The sequence below is a fragment of the Pinus tabuliformis genome, chromosome 8 (genome assembly GCF_031772625.1).
Source record: "Pinus tabuliformis cultivar Carrire ecotype Pingquan chromosome 8, CPIR1, whole genome shotgun sequence".
Lineage (NCBI taxonomy): Eukaryota > Viridiplantae > Streptophyta > Pinopsida > Pinales > Pinaceae > Pinus > Pinus tabuliformis.
The window spans coordinates 678,117,507-678,126,904 of NC_142294.1; the positions used below are offsets into that span (position 1 = coordinate 678,117,507).

The window sequence follows — 9,398 nt, forward strand, 5'->3', positions numbered from 1 at the left end:
ACCTCACCTAGCCATTAAAATGCTGCCTCAAGTACCAATCCGGCTTGATTTCAAAGATGCCGCACATCCACGACTATTTCAGTGGAATGAATGGGTGGTAAGATGGAAGGGATGGTGGATGGTTGGATCCCTATCTATAAGAACCAATTTTCTCGGTGTTGCATGTAAATTCTTGACTGTTCATAACTGTTAAGCAGTGATGTCGCCTATTCGAAGTGAACTTTCGTCTCTCAGTAGGGTAGAACAGACTACTGAGTATTGCAATAGTCTTGCACTATTGTGAGACTCAAGCTTTCTTCAATTCTTGCAAAAGTTTGATGGGAACAACAGTGAATTGGCCTTACAGTTTTCCAGAAGTTTCAAAAATGGTAGAGTAAAATTTGGGCCTCTAAAATTTGAGGTTATGGAAGAGTTTATAGCAGTAGTGACAGGCTTGGAAAATACTGGTGAGCAGTGGTTTAAAAATAAAAAACTAGAAAGGAAGCGATGGCAATGTTTCGTCGTCGACAAAAAGATGAAGGTAGATTGGAAGGAAGGAGTTCCGCGCAGTGCCCTGCTGGCACTGTGGTAGGACCTCCTTTTCATCCTACAGAAATTTATAACCTGTGAGGGAAGGTACTCCCGCACTTTTGTGTTCCATTTTAGGATGTTGCAGCATTTCGAATCCGCTTGAAACATCTGGTGGAGGATGAATTTCCCCTATTTTTTGCTTAAGAACTTGGAAAAAATGGCCAAGGGTGTGTGGGACGGACAAGCAGACCAAGCTGAGAAGAAGTTATATCACCACGGCCTGATAAATATTTTGGTCTAGAAACAATTAGAAGTTAAAAGCATGATCTGGGAGGCGCTGTTAAAATAGCTACATAAAAAGACAACTGCTGGAAAGGAGACAGAGGACCCCGCCAACACAAGCAAGGGTCCGAGTAAGAATGTAAAGGGGATTCCTTCTTGCACCAGTGCAAAAAGGAAACAACCTAAAAAAGAAATAGAAGAAAGGGCCCCATCTCCAAATAAGAAGACAGTTAGTGCACCTGTTGAAGAGACTCCTTCTACACCACCAGTATAGGCACACACCCCCGAAGAAGACAACTTGTCAGTCCTTGCGGATGCAGAAAAATTTGTAGATGTCGAAGATGACACTCTGTTGGTTGATTTCATTAAAAGGCCCTGCAAAAAGAATGAAGAATCTGGTGCAGGAAAAGAACCATAGTCCCCACAAGACGTTGAATCCCCTTCTACACCAGTGCAAGAAGAAGAACCAAAAGAATAAGAATTTCTTAATGTAACCATGTGGGACACTGAGGTCCCTGAGGAAGACATAGCCCCTGTCGAGATAGAAGAAGAAACAGATTTGGTAACTACTGCTGCTCGGATAGTTGAACTAGAGCATCAAGTGCAGAACTTAGAACAGCTCATAGCTAAAGCGCAGGAGGATAAAGAACGGAGTAAAGAAGAATTAACTGCAAAGATCCATAAAAAGAAAGGAGAAGTTAGAGTTTTGAAGTACCGAGCTACACGATGTTTCAAGCGACTTAAAAATGTGACAATGAAACTAAAGAACATTAGAAAGAAGAAGTCTGAAACATTGCAGGCTGATGTCAATATGTCAAAGCATGATTGAGCTGGAATGCTCAAAGTTTTGAAGGTTTTTTGCAAAGGTAAAGAGTTGTGTGAGGACACACAATAGCTTAGGGATGGGAGGATGTTAGCCCCCTAATTTGCTCTATTTTTTCCATTTTCCCATTCCTAAATCATAACCATTTACCGTTGTTTTACCTCTCTTATACACCCTCATCTTGCACCAGTCCAAGCACGGTGACATATTTCGTATAAACTTTATTTTTCATAATTTTAATTTAACTTAGCATTAATTAATCATTTATTACATGATTTCTTACATTTAATCACTCTTTGTAACTTATCGATATCTCCAATGTTTTCTTGGTAGTTAGAGTACTTACTGTGATCACTGATCCTAGTGCAGGGTCGGATCTTGCATCATTGCGAGCATATCAAATCTTTGCAGCAGATCTAAACCTCCTTGATCATCACCTCGTTTTGAGCAGCTTCAACCACGTCTGCAAGATCGATCCAAAGGCAACCGAGATCGAATCTATGAATCAAATCTGTGAAGGACGAAAGTTGGAGATTGGCTACAGCTAGTTTTTCTAACTGTCTAATTTTGAAGGCCAAAAATCTAAATTCTACGTTTGGTTATGTAATTGATTAAATGATCTATTTGGCCTTTGGCCAAAGATCTATATAGTGTAGAATGTAAATAGGACTAAGGGGGAAATCTTTGGATAGTAGAAAATAACAGAGACACAGTCAGAGAGGCGGTAACAGGTTACTGTATTTTGTTATCGCCTGAATATGGGCTAGACAATGTATTAATGTATGTACTTGCCTCAGTGAATTAATAAAAGGGAGCTCCGCCTCATGTTTTAAAAATTACATTTCTGTATTTGAGTTGATGAATTGATTAAGGTACTGAGCAGTGTTTTTATTTAAAGGGGAAACACGCTGGTTGGCTAGGCCCCAACCAACCTAACATGTTTACCCCATTTCCTGTTTTCTTGTAATTTCTGTTTACATTGTCAAGTGTGATTTAATTTTAAGCATACACATTCCTATCTGAGTGAAAGTGGATCCATTGTGTGAAGTAGATAAATTCCTTTTCCTACACTTGATTTTAGATTGGTTGTCCTCCGCCTGGTCCAAGCAGGAGAAATAACCCTACACCAATGCATGTTGGTGTGATATCTCCTTTTTTGCAATTTTGTTTGATTGGTTTTCCTCGCCTGGTCCAAGCAAGAGAAATGAACATGCACCAGTGCATGTTGGTGTGATGCAGCAAGCCTTCTTAGTCTACTTCCCACAATCTTCTTTCTTTCATTAAATGCTTATGACAGGATAAATGTATATTGATTGTTTCTTTATTCCCGCACTCTGTTAAGGTCAGAAACATTCACTCTTTATGTGTGCAATTTGATTTAACAGTATAATATCACTTGCAATAATTAAGCACTCATTTTAGTAATTAAATGTTAAGTGCAGGAAGCTCTGATCTGGTGCAAGAACTAGTTTCTTGCCACAGGATCTGAGTGCTTTGAACCTGGAAAAGTTAAAGCCCTTGCAGGAAGTAAAAAGCCTTTAGTAAAGACACCATTTATACCTTCTTCATAAATCTCTGTTCCTGCACTAATGCAAGCAGACTGCGATAGTACTGGACAGATTAGTGCAAGAAGGAAATCTCTAAAGGAGCAGGTTTAAGGGCCCATCTGATGAGACTGCTAAGTGTCTCTGCTAAAGAAAAAAACACACTCAGTAGTTAAACAATAATTAGCTAGAGCGATTTCCCTTTATCTTTAATTCCCTCTTGCAAATGCATTCTTCCTTGTTCTGGTTTTAGATTATTTTGATGGTTCAAATTGCCCTTTTCTCTTTTTAATTTGATTCTGCAATCTTTCGTTTAAAGAAAGTAGGGATATGTATTAGGAAGATTCATACCATCTCTGGCATTGCCTGTGCTTCGTCTCTAAGTTTACGGATCCCCTGGGTTGAAAAATTAAGTGTTGAGGAGTTTACTTAAGTGTAATTCCTGCACTCAACAATCTTCCAAGTTATCACCATCTGATCATCATTATCATTATTTTCATTTTGGTCATCATCAACAACAATAATGGCATGAATGATGCTGATGATGTCCATGACAAAGATGACAACAATGATGATAGAAATTACATTAATTATGATGATGGGGATGATGAAAATTATAATGACGATGATAATGGTAGTGATGATGATGATCATAGAACATCTCACAAAAATAGAGTTGTTATTTCTCTTGCATATATTATGTGCCATAAAAACCCTTTTCTAGCACTTGCAACATTTTTTGAGTTGATGATGATGACGACAATGTCCATAATGATGAAGATGATGATGACAGCATGAATGATGATTATGATTATAATTAAATGATGAAAATAATGATGATGATGGTGGGAGTGACGATGATGATAATGAAGATGATGACTATGATTATGATGATGCCAATGACCCTATAGTCATGGATTCATGAACTTAATAGGTTCAAGATCATATTTTGCATACATATTACTATCAGACTTTTTACATTTTCTATTTCTCTTGGGATATTTTCCTCTTCTCAATAATATCTATTAGCTTTTCCATATACATGAGATATAGTTAGAGGGTCACCTCATCTGTAGATGCCCCATTTATTATGAGATTCAAGGGATGTTTTATTGTCTTTATCAAGATTTGGAAGGATAATTTTTTACTCTCTTTCAATACATGTCTAACTCTATTTATGAGGGAGGTCCTTGGATTTAGATATTTATATAAGGCCTTATGTGGCCTTCCCCTTTTCAAATCTTCCAAGGGGATCACCTCCTTCCATGTTTTCTTTCCTACATAGGGCCAAAATTGACAAACCAAGATTTAAACTTCTTCAACTATAAAATTGGTGATGCCTCATACCTCTTCTTGACCCCCTCAATAGGACATCTTTCTTTAGAGAGACTATTGAGGATTTCCCATCATAGATTGTAGGTTGGATGTCATAGGACCTATTACCCTACTTCATGTTGAGAAACCAAGTGTTAGAAGAAAATGATTGATTTATCTTAACTTGATAATTACTTGTGAATTATTTTTGGCTTCTTATTACTTAGATTGTCTTCTTCATCAAGTAACTACACAAAAATGAAAAACATAAAGATCACAAGGAAACAAATAACACCAAGAATTAGGCTCCAATCTAGGGAAAAACCCCATAAGGGGGAAAACCTAAAAAATACTTCTCTTATAAAATTAGATCAAAATGAGATATACAAGACCCAAGGCCAATACCAAGATTGCCACAAATATACAAGTAAACCCTACTCCAAGTCTTCTCCAACCAAGTCATAGTCAACAAAATTCAGCGTTGATTAAACACTCTAAAATAAGGTCAAATTATAAAACTTTTGGACCTATAGTGAAGGATGAAGTTCAGAACTGTAATTTTCATAGAGAAGCAACAAAATCTTCACACGTGTGTGCAAAAAAATGCTGAAAAAGTCATAGTTTATCTATCCTTTAATTCCAATTGTCTTTTATTCTTGATTGGCACAAGAAATGATGTTTTGTGATGATAAGTGATTGGTATTTGAAGTGATCGATTTCACTGATATATATACCTATCCAAGAGGGTCGAATAGATGCCTCTCAGGACAACCTGTTTAAGGAAGGCCGACTTGGTCATGTGTTTATTCTTTGACTCAAAATAAAAATCCTTTTCTTTTTCTTTCAAAAGTCCACATGGGACTTGACTCAAAATAATTTATTTTTGACTCTATAAGCATGAAGAACATGCTTTGACAAAAATAAAATAATAATAATGAATATAATAATAAATATTAATGATAAAAATTACCTTTTATTGCATGATGAAGAACGACACTAGTTACATTTTTCAACAACCCCTCTAAACTAGGGAAGTACTCATAATGAGACAAAAAGGTACTCTTAAGTTGAAATATTCATATAAGAAGGGATCTGCATTGATAAGCATCACTTATGATTTAAAACACCATAACCAACATTGTCAAAATAGTAAGGCTTTGACTAACAAGTTCTATCTCTCCATTAGATCAGAGCACAATGTTGGGAGGCATAAATTTGGACGCCACTGCCACTCTAGGCACTTATCCCATTAGGATGTTCACCAGGTATGTCCTCACATGATCATTTCCTAATCCACTGTCATAATATTTGACACTAGGAAATGTCGATCCTCATGACGATTCTTATCTTGGATTAATGTACTTGACTTATGGTGGTTAGTCTTAGTCAAAGTACAAATTCTCAAAGAATATTGGTCCCAAATGTTTATCCAATCCACCATTCTCCCTACTGGTGCCTTTACTAGGCTTACGATTGTTAGTACTGAACATAATACATGACACATGGATAATATGGTGTCCACCCTCACTCCCTCTCAACCAGGGAGGAGACATCCACAAGAATAAGCTTTTCCAAGAATACCCATCATTTTCATAGAGAATAAAATCATTAATTTGTTTTGATTTTCCTAGAGAATGACGCCTTTATGATTAAGCATTCATAGATTTGTGGAAAAATATTTCCCCTTTCGTCCTTTTTGATGAAAGAAAATAAAAACGTGAAAGAAAAAATCATTAAAGACACACTAGAATGATTTATCTAAGTCTAAAATCTAAGGTTGAAGTGGAAATTAATGTAAATGTTATATCTATGATTTGTGTCAAACTTATGAAAACCTCATTCCCTAAGTCCTATATAGAAGAAAAAGAAAAAGAAAGAAAAATAAGACCCAATGAATGGTAACTCATGTATTCACTCCCTCTTTGGCAAACATATGAATATATACACTCCTGGTCACATATTATCACTTGTTTGTGATGGTTAAATCATGAAGTCCTCTTTTCCCCTTGTATTCTCACTTCATCATTTAAGCACCTAATTGAGGATCTAGGGAATGTTTGTTGCCTAAGGGTTTCATGTCTACTCTTGGTTTAATTATGTCACACTACAGTAAAATTATGTGATGGAGTGAAATACTTAAGTTTGTGGAGTTATTATAAGAGTGTATTCAGTCAGTCACCACACACACATGTATTACATCTCATTGATCCACATGTGTGGGTTGGAGACTCATTGCTTGAGAACTTTAATGGAGACTACTTTAGGGATTTGATGTACAAATTTGTTGGTAAACATTGTGATTCATCCTTTCTTTTCCTCGAGACACTTCATAATATTGAAGTCACTCCCAATAATCCATGGTGATGGGGAGTATAAATTACTTGTACTGGAAATAGAATTCAGAAATAGAGGTTTTTGATTTGCGATATTGGAGTCATATACTTTGGATACATGGTAGTAGTCCTCGATGTCAATTAACTAAAATTGTATTGTCATAATGCAAAAAGAGGTAAACATATTGGTAACCTTGATGTCTTGATCATTCCAAATAATAGCAATTCCACCCAAGTATCTCTAAGCATTAATCGCTACTACAAAATTCCTCCCCCATTTGTTAATTATAAGAGGTAGAACCTCTCTTAATATGTTTGTTTCTTATATCAACATTATTGATGGGTGCTTTGCATACCATTTTTATTTTAGGAGTCTTTGTTTTCCTTTTCTATTGAGGCCCCTCATGTTCCATGAGACTATTTTCATGGAGAATTTACAAAGAAAGGAAGTATAATGTGACTAAAAGAAACATGTTTTAAGATTTAAGTGCTTGGACAATGCCACTTCATGACTCCTATATTTCCTTAACACTGGATCGAAAGGTGAACTTGATGGCCTTAAGGGAATGAAAATATCAAAAGGTGACTTTTGACTTTATCACATACGAGTTAATATACTAAAAAAAATATCCATAACAATTTCATCAATCAATGAATCATTAAAAAAAATATCCAAAACAATTTCATCAAGCAATGAATCATTACATTAGAGAATACAAGCTATAAAGCTTTTGGGAACATTTTGCTAAACCATGGGTGTGATCATACATTAATGCACCGGATCCCATCAGAACTCCACAGTTAAGAGCGCTTGGCCTAGAGTAGTACTGGGATGGGTGACCTCTCGGGAAGTCCTAGTGTTGCACCCTCCCCCATTTCTTTAGGTCCGATAGACCAATTTTTGGTCTCAGGGGATGTTAACCATCATCATCATCATCATTAATATTTAACAACAATATGGACAATAACACATTTTGATAAATTAAATAACATGTTATCAAGCCTAAGAAATGTCACTAACAAAAAACTAAAAGGCATGCAACTAATGGGAGTGACCACTCAAAGCCACCATAAGACAATTAATCTATTAACACTAAGATTAATGGGGACAAATATCTACAAAGGACAAAGGAAAACTATTTTAACTTTATTGTTTTATTAGGTGCAAGTTGAGCATCTCAAGATATAATGAAGAGCAAAATTAATTTTATTGCATTAAGAAAACCCAATCACATTTTATAACTTAGCAAGGAAGAGATGTATAATACCCATCTCAGCGACACAACACATGGCATTAAGTTATTTTTTATATATAATTTAAACTTCTATCATAAAATCACAAATTTAGCATGAATGGAATGTTTAAAATCATTTTTTATTAAAACAAAATATATTTTTTCTTATAATTACCAAAAACTAAATATATTTTTTTAGAAAATAAAAAAAATACTAAGACTAATTATATATTAAAAAAATAAAAACTAAAACATAAGAAAATAATGTTTTTTTAATTAAAAATAATTTTTAGAATTTTTTTAAACACTTCCCTCCATTCTAAGAAGAAAAAACAATAATAGAAATAAGGACAGACCAAAAATCTTCCTTTCCCTCGTAAGTGTTTCCCACCATTCATTCCACTCACTCGAGTTATTTCATAAAACAGTGATAAGTGTTATTTCACACTCTTTTGGCCAAGCCTATTGAGCTTCGCCTATGATTTGATGGAGTCCTTGATATATTGATCAAGGTTTGATTCCTTGGATATTAATTAGAGAAAAGAAAACATGAGCACTCTTAATTCCGAGTTCAGTGCCTCTGATGGTGGACACGAGGCAAGGGAGGGGTTTCTATCATGGTCGTAACTCCAAGTTCATTGTCTCTAATGGTGGATGAGGCAAGGGAGGGGGTTTCGGTCATGGTCGTGGTCGTGCTCATTGAGTTTTCTCTTTTACATTATATTTAGGGAGTTCAAAACAATTTGAATGGAATCATTGTCGTCACTGGGTATAATGGATATTATGAAGTAATTATTTGTGAGCATTTGTTTTTGAACAAACATTAAGATCCATTTTATCATAGAGAAAATTACATGCATTAAAAACAACTCAATATTTCATGTGACATTCATATTGTATGCAACTTATTTTCATTAAAAACAATTTAATTTTTCATGTGACCTTTTTTTGTTAAAATTTCTTGTATTTATAATCTAAATTAAAATTGTAATTTGAAATAAAGCTTCCAGTAACTCTTAATTTACCAATCATGGATGGACATCATAAGAAACATTCACAATATAATATGAATAACAAATGGGTACCTACTTCATATGTATTAAAAAATGCTTCTACTACTTAATATGAATTACAAGTGTAATCTTAGTTGGATCTCCAATATATCTTAAAACATATTTTCATTTTATTTTTTAGTACTATTAAATGTTATTATGTCTTACCTAATTTTATGGTTAGTATTGTAACAAAATATGTATTGTTCTACAGGATTAGTACTAACATGTAATATTGATTTTTTTCCAGAACGCTATAGGTAATGACCGCGAAGATGATGATACAAACTATTTTTAGATTGCAT

At 34.8% G+C, this 9,398-nt stretch overlaps 1 pseudogene; it reads left to right on the forward strand.

The window, feature by feature from the left end:
• Positions 1 to 7,560: 7,560 nt before the first annotated feature.
• LOC149237396 (5S ribosomal RNA) lies at positions 7,561 to 7,675 on the forward strand (annotated as a pseudogene).
• The last annotated feature ends 1,723 nt before the right edge of the window (positions 7,676 to 9,398 follow it).